The 25,786-nt window shown below is 43.1% G+C and overlaps 1 long non-coding RNA gene across 1 annotated transcript; it reads left to right on the top strand.

Moving 5' to 3' along the window:
- Positions 1-186: 186 nt before the first annotated feature.
- LOC127908522 (uncharacterized) lies at positions 187-23,696 on the top strand. The gene is made up of 3 exons (XR_008067542.1): positions 187-326; positions 493-587; positions 22,186-23,696. It is a non-coding gene; the product is annotated as an uncharacterized LOC127908522 (long non-coding RNA).
- Positions 23,697-25,786: the final 2,090 nt, after the last annotated feature.

Below are 25,786 nucleotides of genomic sequence, written 5' to 3'. Positions count from 1 at the left end.
CCAGGTTTATTCAGGAACATTTATTGCGCTACTTTGATGTGTCAAGTGGGTGAGATGTGCAATCTGTGTTTGACTTCATGAATTTTGAGATGTCTGAGTTTAACTTCATATAGAAACTCATTGTCCAAACCTACGATGGCACAGCTGTAATGGAATGTATCTGCTATTTGTATGCACAGCTAAATCCCCTAATGTTCCCTGATTAAGAGGTGATGACTACTCCACTCCACTACCATCGTCAACTTTCTCCTGACATGAACTGAAGCCACAATGTCTCATGTTTCTGCTCTTCTACTGGCACATTGGATGTTTCCCCTCTAAGCACTGTGAGTACCCTTATCAATTTTTCTCTCATTACTGTGTGTAGAGTCAATCACATACACAATCACATTATTACACATCAGTGATTTTACTCCTTGCTTGGACTAACTCATTCTTAGGTCTTTTGTCTAACTGTGTAGTGTGTTGTGTTGTTGTTTTTTGTCTTACCAGTCAAATCCTGTCCTGCCCTGAAGTCAATCCTCTGAACACCTCAACTCATGCCTCATACCCTCATTCAATCACTGCTGTGATCCCTTTCCGACACGGTAAGTAGCCTTCTCATCCCCTTCCTTCCCCATAATATAGTACTATAAATGTCTTTATTGTGGTTTTGTGTGTTCCGCACCTATACCGTGGGTCTCCCATCCTCCTAAATCTACCAAGTCACCAGCCTCCACTGATATCAACTCATAGTCCAATATTGAAGTTGGAGTTGATAATAGATAGAGGACGAATTGTACATCTAGCCCATTTCAAGTTGCCCTTGCCTAGGACCAAAACATACATTTAAGCTATTAAAACTTTAAAAAGATATTATGTTCACATGGCTTTGTCTCTGAAACTATGTGAAGGGCAGAAAGAGAACAAGTGGAGAAATTATGTAACATTCTTCTCCACTTGACTCCTACCTATTAAAGGCTGTAGGAAGGGGATACCTAATTGCTGTACTCAATATCTATTAATCTACAGGTGGCAGTATCTTGGTACTAATCACCCTGAAAACACTACTGCTGCTGTCAGGAGTACAGCTATATTAACACATCTCATCTCACATGACAGGACACCAGGGAGGAGAGAGAGAGAGAGAGAGAGAGAGAGAGAGAGAGAGAGAGAGAGAGAGAGAGAGAGAGAGAGAGAGAGAGACAAGCTGCATGTGAGGCTGCGAGGGGGCGCCCTGCCCTGGTGAATAAACACATGGATTTGCAATGAATTTAAACTCACTAATGCCATTAATATAGTCAAGGGAGCTGAACGTTGGAAAAGAGTGAGAGGTGGAAAGAGAGGGACAGGGGAGAAGGGCATAGAGGAGAGGGGGAGGGGTTAGAAAATAGAGGGGAGATGGTGAGGAGGGGAGTACGGGGCAGAAGGGGGATGGAGGAGGAGTTGGTGGGACCCTGGGACTTGCAGAGGAGTACATTACTCTTTAATGGGATGCCAGTTTGTTATACGACGGTGTTTCTTTTGTCTGAAATAAAATCTCAGGTTCAATTTCAGCTCAAGGGTTGGAGATTGGCCACACATCCTCTCATTAGCTGCCCTTCTCATGGAACCCTGTCTCTTACCCTGTTCTCTGTCTGTCTTTCTCTCTTCCTCCAATCCTAAGATTCCAAACACTTGTCTTTCTTTCTTTCTCTCTCTCTTCATTCAATGACATTTCAATTTAAGGGCTTTATTGGCATGGGAAACATATGTTTACATTGACAAAGCAAGTGAAATATGAAATAAACGATATAAAAACATTAACAGTAAACATTACACACAGAAAAGTTATGTGCAAATAGTTCCAAGTACAAAAGGGAAAATAAATATAAGGATGTTTTAAATGGTGTTTGTTCTTCACTGGTTGCCCTTTTCTTGTGGCAACAGGTCACACATCTTGCTGCTGGGATGGCACACTGTGATATTTAACCAAACAGACATGGGAAGTTTATCAACATTGGCTTTGTTTTCAAATTCTTTGTGGGTCTGTGTAATCTGAAGGAAATGTGTGTCTCTAATATGGTCGAACATTTGGCAGGAGGTTAGGAAGTGCATCTCAGTTTCCACCTCATTTTGTGGGCAGTGTGCCAGAGCGGTCTACTCTTGAGAGCCAGGTCTGACTAGGCAGCCTTTCCCAATAGCAAGAGTCTGTACATATTCAAAACGTTCCTTAAGTTTGGGTCAGTCACAGTGGTACTGTGTACTCTCTGTTTAGGGATTCTAGTTTGCTCTGTTTTGTTAACTCCTTGACACATTGAACATAATTATCTTTTTGCTTTTTCATGATTTGGCTGGGTCTAATTGTGTTGCTGTCCCAGCTTGCTTAGTGAACTCTTCTCTAGGTTCATCTCTCTGTAGGTGATGGCTTTGTTATGGAAGGTTTTTGGAATCACTTCCTTTTAGGTGGTTGTAGAATTTATTGTCTCTTTTCTGGATTTTGATAATTAGCGGGTATCAGCCTAATTCTGTCTTACTGATATTTACTTTCAGGGCCCATGTCGGGCACAATCTGTTCAGAACATCTAGGTGTTGGAGGCCCTCATTGGTTGGGGACAAAAACACCAGCTAACAGTAAAAAAAAGCATCAGCTAACAGTAGACATTTGACTTCAGATTCTAGTAGGATGATGCCGGGTGCTGCAGACTGTTCTAGTGCCCTCGCCAATTTGTTGATATTGGTGAGGGCACCCGAGTGGCGTAGCGGTGTAAGACACTGGATCTCAGTGCTAGAGTAGTCTCTACAGACCCTGGTTTGATTCCAGGCTGTATCACAACCGGCTGTGATCGGGAGTCCCATAGGGCGGTGCACAATTGGCCCAGCTTCTTTAGGGTTTGACTGGGATAGGCCATCATTGTAAATAATCATTTGTTCTTAACTGACTTGCCTAGTTAAATAAAAGTTAAATAGAAAATGTATGTTGAAGAGGGTGGGGCTTAAGCTGCATCCCTGTCTCACCCCAATGCCCTGTGGGAAGAAATGTGTGTGTTTCTTTGCCAATTTTAACCGCGTACTTGTTGTTTGTGTACATAGATTTTATAATGTTTGTTTTTCCCCCAACACCATTTTCCATCCATTGGTATAGCAGACCTTACAGCCAAATTGAGACAAAGACATTTTTGAAATCAACAAAGCATGAGAAGACTGTTCCTTCCTCTGATCAGGGTGATCAGTCCATGGTTCCAAATATTGGGGATGCTGAGCTGCCAGAGCTAAGGATGCTGTTAAAGAGTTTAAGTTTAATCAATTGGATTTTGTGGTCTGTATATTTTATAATTTCATTGAGGATACCATCAACGCCACAGGCAATTTTGGGTTGGAGGGTTTGTATTTTGTCCTGTATTTTGGGGACAGCCAAAGCCCCCTTTTGGAACCTTTTGGAATAGTGTAGACAATGCATAATCTCTCGTGGATAGATGTATTAACATAAATGGTATCGTAGCACTTGTTAACACTGTCACGATTTTGCATATGTTTGCATTGTTTCAGGAAACTAGGCGTATGTTGCGGGTCTCTACTAAATAGGAGAGCCATTCGAACGTAAACTATTTTTTTTAATGAAGGCAGAAGTGCCTTTTGGAACATGTGAATTTTAATGTGCCTTTAATAACAAACTTGTATGCCATCTGTAAATACGAATAAAATTGTTAAATTACGAGCTTTGATGATTAAGCCACAGAAAAAGCCAGCAACCTTCCCAATAGCCATGATTGCCTGAGATAATGAGTGGGCTGGATAGTGCCGAGAGATGAGTTCGGTTTGGTCTGCCATGTAGCACGTTTCAGTCTATAATATGAGCTGGTCAGTATGTGTAGGTAATCCTTTCTAAGGTGGCTTTTTTGAAAGATATCACTTAGTTTTGGTGATCCTGTCAAACGCAGCTTTTTTTAACCCTCCTGTTGTGTTCCGGTTTTCTCTGTGAAAAATGTAGTTCATTTAATATGATTGTCATAAGGTTCCATGACTTTGTCCACACAGGGCATCTGAACACACAAAATACATTTATTTAACTTTTGTACACCTGTGCTGTTCCTGGTCAAAAATAACTGGTCATTAGAAATGAATGGGTGAGACTAAAATTAGTGTATAAAATTGAGTTCAGGCACATGCCAATTCATCAGATGGACACACTTCCTCTCCCCCAAAAGCATGTGTGTTTGAGCGCTCACACGCGCATACACACACACACACACACACACACACACACACACACACACACACACACACACACACACACACACACACACACACACACACACACACACACACACACACACACACACACACACACACACACACACACACACACACACACACCTCACTCCACTTCTTTGCTTCCATGGCAACCCCACACGGGAATTGTTCCTCCATGGTAACCAAACCTGTTGGCATTCTCACAAACAATCACAACATTGTTCAATAATATATAGAATTTTTCTCGCAGCTCTGGTATATAAAGCTTTTTTTAGGCCTTCAATTCTGTGGCAGCACAAGGACCAAACGATATACATATGTGAGGCTCTTGATCATATATTTGACCATGACACTGACGAGGAGGAGAGAGGCCAGGAAACTGTCAATGAAGATGCATTAGAGGAGGACGTGTCAGAAGTTGAAGACAACACAGAATATGATCCAGACCAAGAGACAACCGATGTGGAACAATTCAGCGATGAGGAAGAGGGCCCTGCTGAGGATGTTGTTACATTCCTGTCAAAGAACGGGAATTTATCCTGGTCTTCATCCCCACCTGAGAGGAGAGCTCGGCTGACAATGTTATCAGGATGACCCCAGGGCCAACGAGATATGCCAATTCCCGGGTTGATGACATAAAATCCTCCTTCGAACTGTTCCTGACAGAAACTATAGTGATAAACATGACCAACTTGGAGGGGAGATGTGTTTACAAAGACAACTGGAAGGAGGTGGACCGGACAGACATCCAAGCATACGTGGGTCTCTTGATTTTGTCTGGTGTGTTCAGATCAAGAAACTAATCTACCACCAGTTTATGGGATGCAGAGCAGAGTATGATCGGTCAATTTTTCGTGCCACGTTGTCACTCCAGACATTTCACGTGTTGTCACGGTGATTCGCTTCGACTGCCGTGATACAAGACCAGGTCACCGTCAATATGACAAGCTGGCAGCAATCAGAGAGGTTTGGCACAAGTGGGTAGAGCGCCTGCCACTCATGGTTGGTTAGCACTACCAGCAGATTCAGCAAGGCGTAATAACGTCATGAGTAGCTAATGTTAGCTGGCTGCCTCGCTAGCTCATGTTACGTAGCATTTATGAACTTTATATATATTTTTTAAGGGGTGTATGATCTTACACATTGTTTACCTAGCTAGTATCATTGTTTACCTAGCTAGCTAGCTAGCTACATGTCTTAAGCTAAATTGTAATGTTAGCTGGCTAGCTAACTTTAGCTGGCTGGCTCCCTAGCTAACGTTACATGTATGATGTTATTATTAATATTCCAGAATCATTTCAGCTATCTAACATTGAACCTGGTTGGTTAGCTCCGAACAGATTCATGCAGGGTAGTAACTATGTTCATTGTTGTTTAACTAGCTAACGTTAGCTGGCTGGCTCGCTAGCTAACCTTACGTGACGTGTATGATCTTACACATTGTTTACCTAGCTAGGTTCATTGTTTACCTAGCTAGCTAGCTACATGTCTTAACAAAAGACTCCACTATGCAAGTAACCATTTTGGGTTCATTCTTATGTTCAGTCAGAGTATTCCAGAGCGCAGAATAACTGATGAATTTACAAATGCACTACACATGTTGAATATGGCCGGTGTCAGTAAACGTCTGCAAAAACAATTTTCTGGCTGAACTGGTTAGGCTGTTTTCATGTTGTGCAGAGGTAAACAAATGTTCTGCCAGAGCATCAAATGTGCACTCTGAACACTCAGAGAGCGAAACGAGATGGGTGTCATTGATCTAAATGACTTGTAGATCAATGACTATCAACAAAATGGCATGGGTAAGATAGGCCGTCAATGTAAATAAGAATTTGTTCTTAAACTGACTTGCCTAGTTAAATAATAAAGGAGAGGATGCAGTTGTCACAAAAGATGAGAAGTATTTTTAGAAGGTAGAAAGAAAGTAATTTGAGCAACAAACAAAAAATGTGTATCGGCTAGGGCTGTCTGTCAGGAAATTTTGTCAGCCAATGATTGTCAAACATATAAACTGCCAGTCTCACCGTAATTTACTGTTAATTAGAATAAACACATTTAGCATCTCCTGGCTTCCACACACATCCTACAAGCCATTGATTCAGACCTTTGGAACATCTAAATTTAAAAAAGTATAATAAATTAATTTAACATAGCCTACACTAACACAATAAATCCATTATTTATTTTAGACAGGGCTAAAGAAAATGTGGTCTATTTCAGAAGAACAGAATAGCATACTCCAAGTTGTCCTTATGTTAGGTCCTGACCTGGCTATGCCATATGGCTGTGGGCTACTACACTAGTTCATTTAGCAGAGAAGATTTGCTTGGCATTCCGTGACATTATTTAGTAGACAAGATTTGCTTAGAATTCTGTGGCTGTCACGTTCGCTGGAATGAATATGGGACCAAGGCGTAGAATGTTGAGTTCCACATAATTTTTATGAATAAAGTGAAACCTAGCAATGACAAAAACAAATAAACAATAAACTAACAACGAACTGTGACTACAGAGATGCTATGTGCACTAACTCAAAACACATACATTCAAACAATATCCCATAACCCACAGGTGGAAAAAATGCTACTTATTAAGTATGATCCCCAATTAGAGACAATGATTACCAGCTGCCGCTAATTGGGAATCATACAAATCCCCCACATAGAAAATATAAACTACAACAAAGCCCCAGTCACGCCCTGACCTACTCTACCATAGAAAATAAAAGCTTTCTATGGTCAGGAAGTGACAGTGGAATTATTTTGTATTATTTTATAGTATGAAGAATACAATTGAACAATGGCAAATAAAATAGAAAGGATATTTTCTCCATACGATTTCAAAGGAATTGCGCACATGCGGCTAAGAAACTGGTCCAACTATATGCTTAATTTAGAGTTACATATGCAACTTTAGTTGTGATACAAACATAGGGCTATATGTTTTGATGTTTAATACATTCTAAGGCTGCATGACGGGATTGAAAAAGTAGCAAGTTGCACACACTTCATCAGTCTCTCATTCACAATTTGACAAGCACTTGATAATATTCTCATAAGGGATCGAATTTCCCGGCGGCATCCCCCTTGTGTGGCCCTAATGCTCCCTAAAAAATCCTTGCCTTTTGTGGCCAGAGTGTCAATTGTGCCCTTGGGATAATTATAATAAGCAATTTATAATTCCCTTCTCACGGATGCCTTGCTCTCACTCAAATAACTCTCTCAGATGTAGCCAATGCCCGTCATGTGATGCGGTCCTCACAGGAATTTCATTCTGAAGAGTGAATGAAGAGAGACACATCGGGACACTAATGCGCACGTCCCTCTCATTGAATCCCGATGCACATATTGAAGATGTGTCCACATTTAGCCTACTTTTTGTCAGCCAACAAGATGAGTAGCCCTAAAAAAACATAAAAAGCACCAGCTAGTCAATCTACTATTACCCATTGTACAAAAGTTGACCTATTCGACAGTGGAGGACAAACATCTGGGCCGAGGGTATGCCGACCTCTTCCTCTTGCTCCGGGAAGAGCGGGGGCTGATAACCTAAGGAACAGTTAAAGGGCGAGAGAACCGTGGCAGAGCAAGGCAGGGTGTTGCAGGCATATGTACTCACACTAGTTGCTAGCTCCAGGCGGTGGGGTTGGCGGAGACAAGCCAGTGAAGAGTCGTCTCCAGGTCTTGGTTGGCTTGCTCCGACTGCCCATTGGGCTGGGAATGTAACCTGGAGGACAGACTGGCCGACGACCCAATGAGTGTGTAGAACGCCTTCCAGGACGAGAACTGAGGACCCCGATCGGAGACCATGTCTACTGGGAGTGCATGGATCCGGAAGACGTACTGCACCATGACCTGGGCCATCTCTTTGGCAGAATGTAGCTTGGGGAGAAGAATGAAGTGGGCGGCTTTGGAATACCTGTCCACTACTGTCAGGATGGCAGAGGTTGAAGGAAACCAGCCGGAGCTTGCCAAGGAGTCTTGTTCTGCGCATAGATTGTTTATGCAGCGATGAACGCGGAGACGTCAGGAATCATGGTAGGCCACCTAAAGTGTTGTCGTACAAAGGTCAGGGTCCGACAGGAACCTGGGTGGCAGGCAAGCTTGGAGGAGCTCGAGGAGCAAACAGCGTCAGGAACAAATATCCGGTCATCTGGTTAAATCCTTGTGTCTTCCAGTGGCGGCACCTTGCAGGGAGACAGCATTGTGGAGCTGGTCTGAGTCTGCTGGGTCAGTTTGTACTATCACGTTTCTGGAGAAGACCCAGATGCAGACAGTGTAGAAGTAACAAAAGTTTATTACTAGGACAGGGGGCAGGCAAAACGATAGGTCAAGGGCAGGCAGAGGTAAATAATCCAGATCAGAGTCTAAAAGGTACAGAACGGCAGACATTCTCAGGGTCAGAGCAGGCAGAGGTCAATAATCCAGGGTGGTGGGAGAAGGTACAGAATGGTAGGCAGGCTCAGGGTCGGGGCAGGCATAAATGGTCAAAACTGGGAAAACTAGAAGGGACAAGACAGGAGCAAGAGGTAGACTGGTAGGCTTGACAAACAAAACTAACTGGCAACAGACAAACAGAGAACACAGGTATAAATACACTGTGGATGATGGAAAAGATGGGCGACACCTGGAGGGTGTTGAGACAAGCACAAAGACAGGTGAAACAGATCAGGGTGTGACACCAACAAGGGATCCAAATCGTGAAAGTCGTATTTCTAGTCAGATTGCTGGTGTGTTACTGTGATGTTTTATTTAGTTTGTTCCTTGTATCATTTTCTAGGCCCCCTAGGTATTTGCATTTCAATTCATGTGTACTGCCACAAGGGTTAGCTGTGACGTCAAATGGGAGGGTTACTGAGATCATGAGGTCTTGCAAGTAATGTTTCTCCGCCTCACTATTCTATCCTGTTAATTCATGTGTGTGATGTGCAAGAAATTGAGGTGTCATGGTTAATTGCATAGTCCATGAGTTTGGTGACATTTGAAGGCAACTGGAGGGAGTTTCAATCAAGTGAAAAACACATTGTGCTTGTCAATCTACTTGACTACCCCATGGTAAGAAATGGAGGTTGGCTTGGTTGCAAATGGTTTATATGTAAGACAAGAGATTAAGATGGCGCTCAAAAGGTTGTACTTTTTCTCAACAACATTTTAGCACCCATTTGTTTTATTTTATGTAAACGAAGGCTCAGTTTAGTTCGGGGAATATATGTAAATATGCGATGTGACGATAAAAGGTGTTAAACACATTTCTTTTTACAAATATCAACACACAGTTTGTTAGCTTTATGCTAACCAAATGTAGCCTACAGTCATTTGTAGCTTTTAAATATTCACACTGCGAGTAGAGAAAGTTATTTATATACACTGTATATTATATATACAGTATATAAATAAATAACTTTTATATATGTCTTTATATAATGTAATGTAGCCTCTTATGGTACAATTTCATGGTTTTACATGCCAAATAGATTTTGTTGCTCGATGCTATTTAAACTACTGATTGAATAGCCTTAGATTACATGCACTATTGATTTGACCATTAGTGAAAGGTAATATGTGAATGTGTTTGAATGTGTAAATGGACGGCGATAGTTTTTTACTTGAGACCTTTATTTTTAAAATTGAAATATGGAATGCAGGACGACTACGCAATTGTAATGTATAATTGATTTTGACAACAAAAATATAGAAAAAGGTTAACAAAAGAAAACAATACCTTAATAGATCTTACAGAATGCCTACTACCGAACACCACTAACGTCTCATCATTCTATCCTGTTAATTCCGGTTAATTATCTGCTGACCACGTCTCTGTCACACCCTGATCTGTTTCACCTGTCTTGATGATTATCTCCACCCGCCTCCAGGTCCCTCCTGTTTTCCCCATTAGTCCCCGGTGTATCTATCCCTGTGTTTCCTGTCTCTCTGTGCCAGTTTGTCTTGTTTTGCCAAGTCAACCAGCCTGAGTCAATCCGCCTGCCTGAACACTCTGCCTGTTCTGACCTAGAGCCTGAGCTTGGACTCGGACCTGTTCACTGAACCCCCGCCTGTCCCGATCTAAAGCCTACCTATCAACTGGAACTGTTTGGACTCTCGCCTGTCCCCGACTTGCCTTGTGCCTTTTTGGTGTAAAAATATCAGAGCTCAACCATCTGCCTCCTGTGTCTGCATTTGGGTCTCGCCTTGTGCCCTTAGTCTCATTCCGACGAGTGTAACTTTACCGCCGCTATGATATCCAAAAGGTACGCCGGCTGTATGTAATAACTCAAAATATATTCTGGGCTAATAATGTACGTACTGCAAAGTTTCTGAGGAGCTAGAAGCAGAGCTGCCATGTTTGTCAACACCATGAATACGTATTAACAGGATACAGTTATACTACAACGACATGCACAGACAATGGAATTATGTTTCTGTGTCTAGAACCCACTCCAGGAAGAAGCCCAGGCAACACATGCCTGTAAGACATTTTGTTTTATAAATTATAAATGTATAAATGATGTAGTTTGAACGACAGTTGAACTGTGCAAGCGTAACATCAACATTAGGGAAGACTAGTTGAACAGGCATACATGAGACAAGTCAAAAGAGAAGAGTGAAAAAGTGGGTCAGTGCATATAGCTATTTGGTTAACTACGTTATAGTCTTCTGGCTTGGGGCTAGAAGCTGTTCCGGAGTATCGGTTGCAGAGAGAACAGTCTATGACTTGGGTGGCTGGAGTCTTTGACCAATTTTAGGGCCTTCCTCTGACACTGCCTGGTATAGAGGTCCTGGATGGCAGGGAGATTGGCCCCAATCATGTACTGGGCCGTACGCACTACACTTTGTAGCACCTAGCAATCAGCAATAATGTGACTAGAATAATAACAACATCCAGCTTTCAGGGACATGGACGTGTCTTATATGGGCAGGAAGCTTAAATTCTTGTTAATCTAACTGCAATGTCCAATTTACAGGAGATATTTCAGCAAAACAATACCATGCTATTGTTTGAGGATAGTGCACAACAACAAAACTTTTATCACGACAACTGGTTTGATACATCCACCTCTGAAGGTAAATCATGAACTTATCAGTAATCTTGCTCTGATTTGTCATCCTGAGGGTCCCAGAAATAAAATGTGGCATTGTTTTGTTTGATCAAATACATTTCTATATTCAAATGTAGGAACTGGGTTCTACATTTTGACCCCACTGCTGTCTCTGTCTCCACACCCACCCTGCCCGGCCATCTAGATGTGTGAAGGTTAGTGTATTTTTTGTAGGGAAGCTAATGATCCATCATGTATGACATTCCTGGGAGTGTGTAAACTGACATGTTTCATTACCATAGCATGTTGTATGTTCTCTATAGTTATGTACTTGAAAATGTATCAATTGACCAATTTGGCACAATTGGGCAAAGTCCTAGCGCACTTGATACAAAATATAGTGATGAGTAATTCTTCACTGGATCAGTCTGACACTTTGCACACACTCTGCTGCCATCTTCTGAACATCTAAATGACATGTTGATTCCTCTCAATGTATGGCCTTTATCTTGCATTCAAAGATGGAATTTTTTTTTTTTTTAAACGCATGTTTTTTTTGTATTATCCTTTACCATATTTAATGTGTTATATTCTCCTACATTAATTCCACATGTACACAAACTTCAAAGTATTTTCTTTCAAATGGTATCAAGAACATGCATATCCTTGCTTCAGGTCCTGAGCTACAGGAAGTTCGATTTGGGTATGTCATTTTAAGTGAACATTTTGAGAAAAAAAGGGTTCCGTCCATATTAAGAGGGTACAAAATTGTTTCAAATATTTGATGAAAAGCTAAAGAAAGGAAAAATCTCAATATTACCATACTATTAAAAACCATTGACGGAGATAAACCTTATTTTGAAAACATTTCATTTGATTAAGATCAAAAATAGCCTGTATCTCAAATGGGGAATCCCACCTGTCTTTAAAATGTAATGGAAAGTTGGTGCAAATGCTTGGATTGACCCCGGGAGAATCGTGACATGTAAAGTGGATTTGCTCTGATGCTGATGGTGTTATATAACCTTTTATTTATGGATGTTTAAGCACGTTTCAATAGCCTCTACATACAGTATATACAGACATAATCGACTATCAAGGCATTGGGGATAGTTTTGTACTGTAGCTAAGACAGTAATACTAAGTGCATTGTGCATTTAGCTGTTAGTAGCCATGTACCTCACCCTAATAATTTGGTCTATTTTCACCAACGCGGTATTGTAAACCCATCGTTCGTGGCCGGTGTGCTTGTTTGCCAACGTTTTCTGTATAGCTTTGACAGTGCTACTGATAGTAGTGGTGGCGTTTGGCTTGTACGTGCAAATTCAGAACACACCACATACTATAATAGAATTGTGTTATTTACGGTGTCAAATTAGAAGCTTATTTAACGTGCCAAATATTGTTATATGACTGATTTGACCCAAACGGCGTTCAATGTGACTCACCCTAATAACTATTTTCTTGATTTCACCTATTGTTCTAACTTGGTGGTGCACGTATATCCGATAACCTCTTTTAGAGAAATGTAATCATCGAATATTGTAAGAGCTTTCATTGCCTGTTTAGTTTATATACCTGTTCATTCATCCTATGGTTCTGACTTATACAAGGAGTACACTGTAAGAAGGGCCCATGTTCTGAATTACTTCCCTCTACATTTCAAAAGTGCTGAACAAATAGTTCTATTAACTACGTCCATCCTAGCTCACTCATTAATGTCTTAATCAAAATTACGGATTGACTCTTATCTGCTTGTCATCATCCCCTTATACCATAGTTTGTACATCTCAATTGTCAGGAGTAACCACATTTGTTTAATCAAGTCAGCCATATCAGCTATGTTTATTTAAAAGGCAGTAAATAGGGCTGAATGAACTGTTTCGCTGCCAGACAAGGTTCTGCTGAAAGCCAGGTGTAGCAGTGGTTAAGGTGTTGGGACTGCTGTCGGGACAGCTTAATGTAGGCCCTAACAGTTTGTGGGCACCATTTGTCACTGTTATAGTGCAATCGATGTATTGTTTAGTGTTGTGTTGTGCAGTGGCTTTGCTGGCATGCATCCCACTGTTTTCCCCCCACGAAGATTGACATGCTAAAATTGCCACTGTGTACATTAGCGGTGAAAACAATGTTTGTCACAGTGACTTAATGGCTGCATGGTCAATCCGATGTCACAGCATTTACTGTGATACGGCCTATGCAGCAGACAGGGCATTCATACTTCTCGCGCTTCACGTTGCAGGGCTATTGGGAAGGAAGTTGTCAAAGAAGTGAGTTTGTGTTTATACAGGACCTCCAGCCCCCATCTACCGTCAATCAGTCATGTCAATGCGGATCTTGAATTGGTCTCCGCAAGCATTCACGGATCAAGCACGAATGGCTTTTATGACAAGCCACACTACATACATGTGAGCAAGACCCATTTTGACGCCATCTGCATTGAATTCAAATCAGACCAATCAATAAATTACATTTTTACTTGGAAAAGTAGTTTCAAAACTACACTTCAGACCTGTTGAACAATAATTTAGGCTTTAAAATGATACCGGTCAACCACTATGAAGACCATCAAAGATACATTGTATGCTACACAGCACAGGCTATTAATGGGTTACCAGGGTATCAGGGTAGTGCAGCCATGTATGGGGCTGGACTAGGGGCCCTATTCAGGGGGCTTTTCAGGGTGGCTGAACCATGACTCAAAAGCGGCTTTTCCATTGCGAAACTGCATTTAAACAGTGCCGCACTGACATGGTCAGTAACGTTATAGCTCACCAGACTCTGGAGCAAGCTGGTTCAGGGCTTATGGTTATGGCTCATGGTGTCAGAAAGAGATCTCCGGGTACAAGGAGGAATCAACCAAAACGTAAAACGCAAAAGAATATGACAAAAACTTGTTCAGTAGTTAAACGAAAACAAGTAGCATAGAAGCAACACTATAAGACTGCTTTAAAATATATTTTAAAGGAAGTTGGCTTTATTAAACAATTTGTATTGGGGATGTGCTAAATCAGAGTTGGATTTATTCATTATTCCATTTTCACAAATGTCTATAAAAAATACTTAGCTTGAAGTAAGGCCTCTCTCAGCATTTTCGGATACAGCACCATTGGAGTTTTATATCGCTGGTAATGGTGATTATGTGGATCTGAACTATATCTTATAGTTATATTTACGTACCTAAGGCAGTAAACCTGTTAGATCAGATCTTGACGCAGGATAAGTTGTGAGTCTTATCAACTATCACCTAGCCATTTCCTTGGGTGATTGTGTAATAATTAGTCAGAGTAGCAGTACATACCCTTATGGAGCCATTATAGAAAGCATTTTGAATTACGGTTCTGGTACTTTGGAGACACAATTTTCACCTGGATGGTTTTCGAAGGAAAAAGGTCGACGCTGGATTGACTAAAGCGCATAGAACAATATTTGAAATATGACCTCCGCATCGTGACATTTCATTTAACGGTTTGGATATTAAGATTTGCACGATTTTGTTGTAAAGGTTAATTTTGCCTGATGGTTGCTAGAGATGTACGTTACCGTCCTCACATAGTATTTGCATCACTTTTTGCCAAGGGGACTATCACCAGCAGTGAAACTTTGGCATGCTCAAGCGCTTTTGTCAACCACCGCAAAGTACCAAATTGAAAGGTTGTGTATGAAGACTTTGTCATGACTGACCTGTGAGGATCCGAATGGGTCGGATAAGCTTGGCGATGGATGAGAGTAACCAGACCCTCTCTCACCCACAGAGGGGGGAGGAGGGAGGTGGTGGGGGGTTTACAGCTTATACCCTGTCGTAAATTAAAGGAGAGGAGATTATATATAACAAGATATATAACAATATAACTTTTCCCACCGAAACTCTAATACGTTCTAAAGCGAATACTGGAAAAATATTCCTAACAGAGAATGTGGGGAATGGTCAGTGGTGAGCTATAGAAAATGAATGTCATGTTGGTTTTTATTTTGTGATGTCATTAAAAGTGTTATAAAGGACATACTGTAACTTGAAAAGTATATACACTACATGTACAAAGTCTCCATCCGTAATGTTGTATATTAAATATGAAAAATGTGAAAGTATTTTTATTACGATATGAATGTGATTTTAGGATCCATTAGAGAATTTGTCTCCTATAAACTTTGCACAGTAAGTAAGCCATGCACCGAGTGAGGACAGAGAGCGTGTCAGCCTGATGGAACCATCCCTTTCGACCAGAGTGCATAAAAGGATTGGTAAAGAAATGAACATTTAGACCAGAACATCGCCAGGCTGCAGCTGCGCGCGTAAATGGGTTTGAACCCTGAATACTAACACGAGGTGAAGAAAACTCCCCTCTCAGACAATCACTGGTATAGCTGATTAGCTGTCCTAAGAAAGTATCTACAAAAGTGAATTTAAGTGGGACCATTCCACTACTCTTCAAACGAATGTATTCTCCTATTCTCATCACCACTGAGAACCATCTACACGGCTGGCTAGCCTATCTTCAAACAAGTTTCAGGAGCAAATGGAAAGTATAATAAACTCTGTAGTTCTGTTCAGGACTACACGACAAGAGGAGAAGGAAGAAGAGAGCGATAGTAGAAGAGATGGGTGAATGACCCCTTTCAGACAATCAGAGCCTTACAAGCGTCCAGCGAAAAGGCCCAACAGCGAACCAAGGCACGTAAATAAATGTATGATTTCTTACTCCAAATGGGTGGTGGTTCGTGTGCAAAGTATATGATTACTGTGAGAATAGTTTCTAAAATGTATCAACGATAAGTGCCTCCCTTTCCCTCCCTCCCTCCCTCCCTCCCTCCCTCCCTCCCTCCCTTCATCTCCTTTGTAAAAAGCCACCATACGGTGTCAGTCCACTAGCGAACTTTACTTTTGTATTAAGTGTGTATGTTTATTCAGTGTTATCATTTAGTTAGCTAGTAAATAAATAATTAAACTAATTTGTCTAGTACTAAATCATAAGTACGGCTGGTGTTTTTGCAGGTGCTTGAGGTTACGACTGTTCCAAATGATGATATGATACGAGGTTATGATTAATACGTTTACTGTTATATGGATGTGATAGGTAAAAACCTTTAGAGTTTATTTTGGGAGATGGTACATCTTTAAAAAGCCGCTCTTGTGGTGCCCCAAATTCGGGTAAAAATTAAACGTAGTCAGTTGATTCGATAAATAACAGTCATAAGATTAATGAAAGTGAAGTCCTGACATATTGGAGCCCCCGTGTGAGGAATCTAAGACAAAATTAGGCCTTTCGGTTGAATTCAGTCTATATGATTTGTGTAGCAAATTATGTTATACACCAATAGAGTTGTAGGCAGGATTATCATTGAGTGTGAGTGTGTGTGTTTCATTTCGACCCAGATATCAATAAAAGATTGCCTCCAGTGTTGTATACCTGACAAAAGGTCAATGTGTAGGGTAAATTATTCATTTCTAGAGCTAGGACATACGGGCCATCCAATTTATGGAAATTTGTTTGACCAAAGAGAAGTATTACATCTCTATTGTGCTTCAGAAGCGTGAGTATATACTGCAAATATTTATTTACAGTTGAAGTCGGAAGTTTACATACACTTTAGCCAAATACATTAAAACTCCGTTTTTCACGTCCTCACATTTAATCCTTGTAAAAATGTCCCTGTCTTAGGTCAGTTAGGATCACCACTATATTTTAAGAATGTGAAATGTCAGAATAATCGCAGAGAGAATGATTTACTTCAGATTTGTTTTCTTTCATCGCATTCCCATTGGGGCAGAAGTTTACATACACCCAATTAGTATTTGGGAGCATTGCCTTCAAATTGTGGCCCATTCCTCCTAGTAGAGCTGGTGTAAATGAGACAGGTTTGTAGGATCCTTGCTCGCACAATCTTTTTCAGTTCTGCCCACAAATGTTCTATAGGATTGAGGTCAGGGCTTTGTGATGGCCACTCAAATACCTTGACTTCATTGTCCTTAAGTCATTTTTCACAACTTTGGAAGTATGCTTGGAGTCGGGGTCATTGACCCATTTGCGACCAAGCTTTAACTTCCTGGCTGATGTCTTGAGATGTTGCTTAAATATATCCACATCATTTTCCTACTTCATGATGCCATCTATTTTGTGAAGTGCACCAGTCTCTCCTGCAGCAAAGCACCCCCACAACATGATGCTGCCACCCCCGTGCTTGACAGTGTGATGGTGTTCTTTGGCTTGCAAGCCTCCCCCTTTATAGCCAAACAGTTCTATTTTTGTTTCATCAGCCCAGAGGACATTTATCCAAAGAGCACGATCTTTGTCCCCATGTGCAGTTGCAAACCGTAGTCTGGCTTTTTTTATGGTGGTTTTGGAGCAGTGGCTTCTTCCTTGCTGAGCGGCCTTTCAGGTTATATCGATATAGGACTCATTTTACTGTGGATATAGATACTTTTGTACCTGCTTCCTCCAGCATCTTCACAAGGTGCTTTGCTATTGTTCTGGGATTGATTTGCACTTTTTGCACCAAAGTACGTTCATGTCTACGTGACAGAACGCGTCTCCTTCCTGAGCGGTATGGTGTTTATACTTGTGTACTATTGTTTGTACAAATGAACGTGGTACCTTCAGGTGTTTGGAAATTGCTCCCAAGGATGAACCAGACTTGTGGAGGTCTACATTTTTTTATTGCTGAGGTCTTGGCTGATTTCTTTTGATTTTCCCATGATGTCAAGCAAAGAGGCATTGAGTTTCAAGGTAGGCCTTGAAATACATCCACAGTTACACCTCCAATTGACTTAAATTATGTCACTTAGCCTATTAGAAGCTTCTAAGGCCATGACATAATTTTCTGCAATTTCCGCTTTCTGGTTGATGACACCAGCCACATGAATATGACCACAGGTTGTTAGCAACTTCATTTTGCAAAATTGACAACAATATTATTGTTAGAAAAACAAGTTTGTTGGCTTCTGTTATAGTAAGTTAGTGTTGATGACGGCTGCTATGGGTTCTAAGGGGTTCGTTACTCAGAATGAAGGCACTGAAGCGGCCACAAGTTTTCACTATGGAAGATGTGGTTGATGACACGGATTCAGACACGTTGAAAGTGATTATTTGGAGGTGAATTCAATCATTAAACAGTAGATATGTTTGCTGTCAAACTCGGAAAGCTCTCAGATTAGCAAATCCTGTCATGATCACTTGGTTGGTCCAATATAAGGCGTGAAAACGAGCATTTCAGCAGTGACTCAGGAGCTCGAATGATTGCCCTCTATCGCATGGAAATAGTTGCAGTATTTAACTGCATCTAGTAAGTTGGATGTTTTGTCTTGTTTCTTCCAATGTAATTCATATGGAAACAGCCCATGCTGCTTGATATAGCTAGCTAGCAAGCTTGCTAGTCTGTCAGGCAAGAAAAGTTGTGTGTGGCGGTAAATTTGGGCTGCGCTTGTGAAGCGTCAACCTCAGCTGTCACTTTCACTAGCTAGCCATACAGGCAACCAGCCAACTAGCCACCGAAATGGAGATTAGAGTCATTTGTGTTTATCTGTTGGGCTTAGGTCAGGGTTTGTCATATTTGCTAGGTACCGATATCCATAGGCTATACATTGCCTCGTCTTCCTAGGGATGCGGGTTGTCCTGGACGTTACACAGGGACTCCGTGGCCACAACATCACATTTGTACTTTCCACAAGCTGGGACAGGAGTTCCTCAAGAGGAACCTGACGATGGTAGGTACTGTACGAAAAAACAAGCCAGAGCTCACACCTCAGCTTTTTTATTTAACCTCTATTTAAATAAGTGATGAAAACACAGAACAGGCCTATCAATTCCTCTAAGTTTGTGTTCACGGCCGATATGTCCCTAGTGTCCTAAGTGCCAAAGAAAGGCAAAAATGTGGTACTCAAGAGCACGCTTTAAAGGGATGGGATAATTTGTGGCCAGGAACAGCAAAAACTGGAAATCATTATGGAATACAATGCCACAAAAGGAGGGCTGGACAATTTAGAGACTGGCTACAGTTGCAAAAGAAGAACCCTATGCTGGCCACTTGTGATATTATTCAACATCTTGGACATCTGGATGGTGTTAAACCCAGATTGGAACAGAGGAAAGCTCCAGAGGAGATGCTCTTTCTCAGGGAGCTGGGCAAGGGCAGACCTCAAATCCAGAGAAGGCAACATATCCCAAGGACCCCAGCTTCTGCAGCCATCGTGAGGAGGATTCAGGAGGAGGATGCTGGTGCCCCATCCATCAAACCCACAAAACCAACAATTCCAATACCGGAAGTAAGTGTGAATGATGTTTTTGCATGTGTGTCTGACTCTCCTGCCTTGGCCTGCTGTAATTATATATGTGAGTGAGTGAGATGTCACTAAAAGTGTTTTCATCATTCTAGATTGCAGCCGGTAGCTGTCACGGCCTGGCCATAGAGAGGCTTTTATTCTCTATTTTGGTCAGGCCAGGGTGTGACTAGGGTGGGCAACTAGTTTATTTATTTATATGGTTTGGGCCCAAAGTTACTGTTGATACATGTGTACATAACAGCGATTCTAACATAACTACTCACCACCAAAGGACCAAGCAGCGTGACCAGGAGGGGCAGGGATGCTGGGCCCGGGAGAAGAGGGAATGGAGGACCTCATGGACATGGGAGGAGGTTATGGCAGGGGACAAGACCCTGCCATGGAAACAGGCGGAAACAGCAAGGGAGGAACGTAGGCGATACCAGGAGTCACGGCAATGAGGCAAGCACGAGAGGCAGTCCCAAAATAGCGAGTGACCGGTCAAGCACCATGCTATCCGGTTCTGTGCACCATGCCTTCAGTGCGCATCCACAGCCCGGTGCGCTCTGTACAAGCTCCCCACAGTGGTCGGCTCAGCGTTCCTGGCCTCCGGTGCGTCTCTTCGGCACAGGTTATCCTGCGCCAGCTCTGTGTCCCCAGTTCGCCAGCAAAGCCCAGTGCGGCCTGTTCCAGCTCCCCGCACTTGCCGGGCTAAGGGGGGTATCCAGCCAGGATGAGTTATGCAAGCTCTGCGCTCTAGACATCTGGTGCACCTCCACAGTCCAGTGTTTCCTGCGCTGGCTCTACGCACTATGCCTCCAGTGCGCCATCAAAGCCCCGTGCGTCCTGTGCCAGCTCTCCACACTCACCGAGCTAGAGTGGGTATCCAGCCAGGACGTGTTGTGGCAGCTCCACTCACTAGGCTGCCAGTACGTATCCTCAGTCCGCTGAGACCTGTTCCGGCTCCACGTTCGAAGCCTCCAGTGATGATCCATGGCCCGAAGCCTCCAGTGATGATCCATGGCCCGAAGCCTCCAGTGATGATCCATGGCCCGGAGACTGCAGTGAGGAGCCATGGCATGGAGCCATGTCAACGCGGACCGTGTTGATCCGCGGTCCGGAGCCTGCAGCGGCAGTCCCCAGTCCGGACGATCGGTGGTCTGGTTCCTCCGGCGATGATCTGCAGCCCGGTTCCTCCAGTGAGGGTCCATTCACCAGGGCCGCCACCAAAGCTAAGGGATCTTCGGGCGGAGGGGGGTCTACGTGCCGCACCGGAGCCGCCGCCGTGAAGAGATGCCCACCCGGACCCTCCCCTTTAGAGTCAGGTTTTGCGACCGGAGTCCAGGTGTTGAGGTGTTCAGAGGATTGATTTCAGTGCAAGACAGTATTTGACTAGGAAGACAAAAACCAATAACACTATACAGTTAGACACACTTTGAGCAGACACATGCAGAAACATGCACATTTGTGGCCTGCTGGAGGTAATTTTGCAGGGCTCTGGCAGTGCTCCTCCTGCTCTTCCTTGCACAAAGGTGGAGGTAGCGGTCCTGCTGCTGGGTTGTTGCCCTCCGACGGCCTCCTCCACGTCTCCCGATGTACTGACCTGTCTCCTGGTAGCGCCTCCAAGCTCTGGACACTACGCTGACAGACACAGCAAAACTTCTTGCCACAGCTCGCATTGATGTGCCATCCTGGATGAGCTGCACTACCTGAGCCACATGTGTGGGTTGTAGACTCTGTCTCATGATACCACTAGAGTGAAAGCACCGCCAGCATTCAAAAGTGACCAAAACATCAGCCAGGAAGCATAGGAACTGAGAAGTGGTCTGTGGTCACCACCTGCAGGACCACTCCTTTATTGGGGGTGTCTTGCTAATTGCCTATAATTTCCACCTGTTGTCTATTCCATTTGCACAACAGCATGTGAAATTTATTGTCAATCAATGTTGCTTCCTAAGTGGACAGTTCGATTTCACAGAAGTGTGATTGACTTGGAGTTACATTGTGTTGTTTTAAGTGTTCCCTTTATTTTTTTGAGCAGTGTATATTTATTAACTGAAGTAAACTAAATTCAATTAACAATGGTGTGTAATCAGTACTGTAAGTGAGTGGTTGCGTGCATAAATGTGATAATGAAAGATGTTGAAAGGTGACAACGCAAACAAACAAAATTGCCACAAAAATGCCACAACCAAAATACATCTGTGTCTGCATGGAGAGAGTCTCCCCAATCAATGGGGAAGAGGTGCATTTATCCTGGGACACACCCGGTCCCAGGTGTGTCCCATTTCACTGACGACCCTCAAGGCTCCGCCCACAGACATCCTATTAAGGTAAACAAGAGCAAAGAGAAAGAATTCGGCAGACAGTTGGGAGGGTTGTCACAGTAATGATGAGTTGCCAGGAACGCTTGTTAGTAAACTGGCAACGTCGAGCTCCAGAGTGGGGGAGCGGGAGTAGACGTGACAGTATCCCCCATCCCTCCTGCTAGTTGACAGTGAACTATGTAGTCATTGAGGGCAGCAGTGTCGATCAGTTGGAAAAAGATTGTCTTATATCACTTGGTAGTTTTCTGAACGCATTCCACAAAGCTGTTTATCATGTCTGCCTAATCCAGTGCCCCCATTTTGACGTTATAGTCAAGCATACAGTCTGGTTTGATGTTTCTCTCCTCTGTCAGGTGGTCCTCCATCCCTGTGACCGACATGGTTGACGTATGGACACTGGAGAGGACATGGATGTCTCGTTTGTCGTGCCAGCTGTTGACCATTCTCCTTGAACTCAACCTCCCCCTCTGCAGCTTCCTGCTTCCGAATCCCGGCATACCCTTCCTGTTCGACCTGACTGTGCCACAGGTCCCTGTGCCGTTGGAGAGCAGATGCTGGAAGACTTCTGTACCAATTGTCCACATACAAAGTGTCAGGTTGGCTGTAGCATTGTTGAGGAAATGCAGGCATCACAGCAGAACTAGGAAGGTCTTGGGAAAAGAGAAGGGTGTTGCAAACATCTGTGGGACCAGTATTCCCTTAGGGAATGAGAAGGACTATCACCAGGAAGGTATACATTTCACTACTTGTAGTTATCACCCATTTAGTGAGTTTCCCCCTCACTCCTGGCTCTCTCTTCTCCTGTAGCTCCAAGGCATAGTGATTGGTCTCCTCTGCTATGTCTCCCACCAGCTCCTCTGTCAGAAACAGCTTGAAGCACTCTGCCTCAGATGGAAATGGGAAGGGGAGTTGCTCTCCAGCCCGGGACTCATCAAAGCAAACAGCAGGGCCAGGAGGGGTGAAATGGCTGGTGGCCTTCCAGCTACCATATGTACTTCATCCACTGTCGGTCTACCTCCATCACCAATATCTTCAAAGGGACCTGGGACTTCGTCAGTGGACAAGGGGTCCTCAGATTCAGGGTTCTCAATGGCCAGAAGGTTGGGGGGGCAGCTCTTCACTGTCACTGTCAGAATCAGATTGCTGACTTTCAGACTCACAGCTGCACCACCGAGAGCATCCTGACAGGATGGATCACCGCCTGGTATGGCAACTGTTCAGCATCTGACCGTAAGGCGTTACAGAGGGTAGTGCGTACGGCCCAGTACATCACTGGGGCCAAGCTTCCTGCAATCCAGGAGGAAAGCCCCAAAAATTGTCAGAGACTCCAGTCACCCAAGTCATAGACTGTTTTCTCTGCTACCTACATGTACAAATTGCCTTGACTAACCTGTACTCCTGCACATTGTCTCGGTACCGGTACCCCCTGTATATAGCCTCGTTATTGATATTTTATTGTGTTACTTGTTATTATTTTTGAATTTATTGTATTTGGTAAATATTTTCTGAACTCTTCTTGAACTGCACTGTTGGTTAAGGGCTTATAAGTAAGCATTCACGATAAGGTCTACCCTTGTTGTATTCGGCACATTTAACAAATAAAGTTTGATATGATTTGGTAACTCAATGTAAGATTGCATTACTCTATTTTTTATAACATGAACAATGTATAGCTTTAAAAAAAATTCTGAGTAGGCTTATGTCTGAGTAGGCTTATGTGTTGGGTCAAATGTAGGGATAAGTGGTGGTTTCGTTACCACAGATTACACCTAGTCCGAGAACAGAAATTATTTTGGCTGGAGATTTTTCATTGATCTTGCTTTTCAGTCCAGGACTAGGGTTAATCTGTGTCTGGGAAAACCTCTCCATAATGTTTTAATGAGTAGATTGGGATTGAAAAAACAAAGCCTACATTACCAAGTACATTAATTGGGTAAACCTACTCTAAGAGCATGCATTAGGCTGTTTAGAGAAGGTTTGAATCCTAATCATCCCATCCAATGTGAATACATCTGATGTTGAAGAACAGTAGATCAATAAAGGTACAGTACTCTAGCAGTAGTCAAGCTGCTGATGCTGAAATGCCTTGTTAGTGCATAGGTCAAATTAGATTTACAATGTCCCGTCTTTTTCGTCTTCAGAAGAAATATATAATTTCACTAAAAATATATTTTTTTGTATGATTTGAAATAAAATGTACAGAATGTGGATGAATAATAACCTAGCTTACTCGTCTGCCTTTTTGCACAATGAAAAATATACCGTTTTCATGTAGGTACAGATTTACTCTCAAAACAAAAGAGTGATACAAAATGTTGAAATTCCTTTTGACTGTATGTCCCCCTGACCATGGGGAGGAAATTCGGTGTTGCACTGCCTTACTGCATGTGCAACCCTGAAACGATTACCACTGGAACCAGACTCTCTGTGATTTTCCTAACCTGCATGGTTTTGATATGTTAAATATATGGGTCATACATGTAGACAGCGAGAGACACATAGTGAGATAGCGAGAAAGCCATGTCACTGCATCGGGAGTAGGGTAGCTACGTGGAACTGCCAGACGGTGTACCAGACAGGCAAACAGCATCATCATACAGCCTGGCAGTATTAGCAGCATTCATCTATATCGGGCTCGGCCGAGCTAAATAAAGATTCCTCCTATGGGGTAACGACAGCTGTGCACCATTGCTCTGGCCTGAAAGTGAATGAATGGGACAAAGGGTGTATGAGGAGAGTAAGGAGAAAGAGAGTGATGCTCTTTTACAGCAGCAGCGGGTGAGGCGGGGTGAGGCAGGGTGAGGCGGGGTGAGGCGGCGTTCAGACGGCTGGGCCAGCCATCTCTTGAGCAGGACGGCGTGTGTGAGGAGTCCTATCCATCTCTGCTAGCTGTAGCTATGCCTCTCACTCTGCGTCTGCTCGGCCCCGGCCCTCAGCCATTTTGGAAAGTCTCTCTCTCTCTCTCTCTCTGTCTCTGTCTCTCACTACATGGCATGGATTGGACAGGCTGGGGATGAGGCGTGGTCTGCTGTGTTATGGAGCAGGCGGAGGAGAGGAGACTCAATAGGCAGCTGGCTCGCTGACGTTTGGGGAGAGATGGGAGACATGTTAGCAGAGAAAAGTCTGCTGCGAAAAGCAGTCCTTTTCAGTATTCACTTTTCTAAGAATCTTTTGTCGTTTTTCCCCCTCAATCTTCTGTTAATTAAGCTTATATTATTTTTGGTCTTACACTCTCTCACTCTCTCCTTCTCTCCTGCTCTTTTCTTCTCTGACTTTCGCTCTGTTTTTAATGTTTGTGGTTCCATTTTTCCCCCTGCCTGTTCGAGGCAATATATTTTCGTCGTCCCCTTGTTTGATTTGATTCGGGGAGTTTAAGACAAAGGGAAACAGCCAACATTTTGGCATGGCTCAGGAGAGTCAGAACCGCAGGCAAGGATACTGCTGGTGTCCCAAAATCCCTGGGCAGAACGACACAGCGGCCCCCCCAAAAAACACCACCCTTTAATTTGCATGGTCACAAATTCCACTTTCTCTGGAGCCAGCCCTGAGCAGCTACAGCAGCTCCTCCTCGACCACATCTCACCGTCTGCATTCAACCTTAGCTCGCCGTAGCTTTTTTCAAATCCCATCTTGGGTTTTGTACCCTTGTAAATTAGGATAGGACAGGGGGACAGGAGAGGGAAAGAAAGGGAAAAAAAAGTGTCTGCTTCGTTTTCTGCCGGTGACTTGGCAATATTCTCTTATTTAAACAGTGCTGTTGTTATTGGGCTTTTTTCACTGGTAATTTCAGAACAATTCTGTGTGTTTGTGGGTGTACTGACATTGGGACGTGTTTGCGACTGTGTGTTTGTGTATGTGTGTCTCTCTGGGTGGGTGTGTATCTGGGTCAGACAGACTCTCTGCTCAGTTCAATGTGGTTGTAATGATTTATGTGTGTGTCGTTCCAGGTCTCTG

The sequence above is a fragment of the Oncorhynchus keta genome, chromosome 17 (genome assembly GCF_023373465.1).
Source record: "Oncorhynchus keta strain PuntledgeMale-10-30-2019 chromosome 17, Oket_V2, whole genome shotgun sequence".
Taxonomy (NCBI): domain Eukaryota; kingdom Metazoa; phylum Chordata; class Actinopteri; order Salmoniformes; family Salmonidae; genus Oncorhynchus; species Oncorhynchus keta.
Note: the sequence above shows the minus strand (reverse complement) of the source record. Positions and strands in the feature narration are given on the sequence as shown.